The sequence below is a fragment of the Empidonax traillii genome, unplaced genomic scaffold (genome assembly GCF_003031625.1).
Source record: "Empidonax traillii isolate 1590-97213 ecotype Southwest subspecies unplaced genomic scaffold, ASM303162v1 scaffold166:size2381449, whole genome shotgun sequence".
In the NCBI taxonomy this organism is placed as follows: Eukaryota; Metazoa; Chordata; class Aves; order Passeriformes; family Tyrannidae; genus Empidonax; species Empidonax traillii.
The window spans coordinates 2,069,831-2,072,061 of record NW_020955359.1 but is presented as its reverse complement, the minus strand read 5'-3'; the positions used below and the strand labels follow the sequence as shown (position 1 = coordinate 2,072,061).

General features: G+C 41.6%; 1 long non-coding RNA gene across 1 annotated transcript in view; it reads left to right on the top strand.

Moving 5' to 3' along the window:
- LOC114058277 overlaps positions 1 to 1,987 on the top strand; it is an 11,746-nt gene extending 9,759 nt beyond the window's left edge. The window contains exon 3 of the long non-coding RNA XR_003571406.1: positions 1,859 to 1,987. This is a non-coding gene — a long non-coding RNA (uncharacterized LOC114058277). The remainder of the gene's footprint in view (positions 1 to 1,858) is intronic.
- Positions 1,988 to 2,231: the final 244 nt, after the last annotated feature.

The window sequence follows — 2,231 nt, the reverse complement described above, 5'->3', positions numbered from 1 at the left end:
TATGTACCCAGAGAGAATCAAGGCGAGAGCATCTGCAGAAATGACTTTGGGCATAATTTGGACTGGTAGATGTTGGCATACTGCATTTACTAATTTTATTTAGCAAATAAATTGAAAACTGGGGTTGATTAGGAACAGTAGTGGGATAAGCTCTGGTGTATCAGTGGGCAACCTGCTGCAAGGAAATGACATGAAATGGTTAAAATACTGTGAGCTGCCCATTAACATGTTCATGTGGTACAAATAGAGTAAAATTAATTGATAATATTTCGTATAGAAGAAATGAAAGCAAGGCATATAATATTCTAACATCTAAAATAATGCTAATGATCAATGGTCTCGGAATCCTTGACCCTGTTACCCTCTTTGACCCTCTTATCAGTCTGTTTGAGGCTTGAAAATAAACACCTCTGCTAGAATGGAGTTACGCGTTTTCAGGCTTCCCAAAATTTCTGATATTAAAATCCGATTAGTTTTAGGCTGAAGAAACTGTTTCCTTTTCCTGTAACAACTGTAGCAATGCTGCCAGCCCTCAGTGCTGCTTCAGCAGCAGCTGGGGAAGCCCAGGCAGAAAACACCACCAAAGAGCTCATGCCCAGAAACACGCTCCAAAAAGAACCTGGAAGATGGGAGAACATGAAGGCTTTTCCTACATTGTGGTTTAATTCCCTGTTCAGTTTTTCACTTTGAAGTCTCAGGCAGTATTACACTTTGTTTGGCTGTCATTTTATTCTGATTTGCCTCTGATGCTCTGAAGCAACACTATTACCAGAGATGGTTTCCATAGCAATTACAACTCCCTGAATATGCATGGGATGCTTTCTCATTGTTTCCATTTTCCAGGGGTTTTTATTTACCAGATGAATGGTGCAAGTTAACTTTATTAAGGAGCTGCAGGGGGTATTTGCTGATATTTTTGGGGGAAGGGAGTAGCTATCTTAGCCATGACTTTACCGTGTTTGTCAAAACCATAGTGAATAATTTGGCAATGTTAAAAAATACCATTATCATCTGCCCACATCTGGAGCCGAATGGCAGATAGAAGTGTGCCAGAGCCATTTCAGTTCCCAGGGCATGGTCTTCCTGCAGCCAGACCACAGCTGGAGCTGTGAGTGGTTGGGATGTGTGGACATTTTTAATTTTGCTGGCTGTTCTTCCGAGTGGAGTCAGATGGAGTAAGTGGTGTCACAGCTTGTAAACTCCTTCCTGTTTGTGCACTAACAAAAGAGGACCAAGTGCTTTTGTGGTCTCTGAACTCTACTGTGAGAGCAAAAGCAAGTACTGACAAGTAGATTTGGTCCAGTTCCTGCTGCCTTTTGCCTGTGAATGATCTATTGACAGGATTTGTGAGTTATGACAAAATTCTCCATTATTTCTACTATCCCTATATCATTTTGTGAGATATACTCTAGTGTTATTGCCACCATTAGTTGTTCCACTCAGTAACTTTTACAAATCACAAAAGCACGCTTATTTTGTAAGTTAAATTCATTCAGCATTGGGACTTGCCCAGTAGTTCACTGGGAAGTTATGAAAACAAGACCAGAAGAGCATATGTCATACATGGGAACTGTTAAGAGTTCTTTAGCAGAAATAAATGACTGTGCTGACTCTCTCAGACTGTCAGAGATAACTCAGAGGGTGAGTTGTTATTTGCTGTTTCCTGGCAGACCTACTGGGGAGCCTCTCTTAGTTTCCCTAGTTCTGGTATTTTATCTTGTCCCTGTCCCAGCCCCTGCTGACACCCGATGTGTGGTTTGTCCTCACCAAAGCAGGGCTGTAAGTTTCTCCTAGAGAGCTGCTTCATGCATGTGATCATCTGCAGTTTGTTTTGTGTCAAGTTCTCTTGTAGTCACAGCCCCAAACAAGCGAGCTCCACAGGTTGTTTGGAGAGGAAGTGTCTCACTCTGGAGCTGCACAGATGGAACGGTGCTGCTTCCACAGGGATGTGCTACTCAAATTTCAAAGGAACAGCATGGCAAACATCCTATCTGTAAGCTAAGATTCTCACTGGAGTGTCTGTATTTGGTACACCAAAATGGTGGCTGAGTGCAGAAGGTGTTTGTTAAGAAATGAACTCAAGCTGTTCAGCTCTTTTCCAAACGTTACTGTGATGGATACGCTAAATTTTCTCTGGATTTTTTTAGAAAGTTGTTTTCTTATGAGAAACTTAGCAACCACTGTTGCCTTAGATCTCTGTAGAATTTCTGCTGAAGTTTGTCAGCACTTTT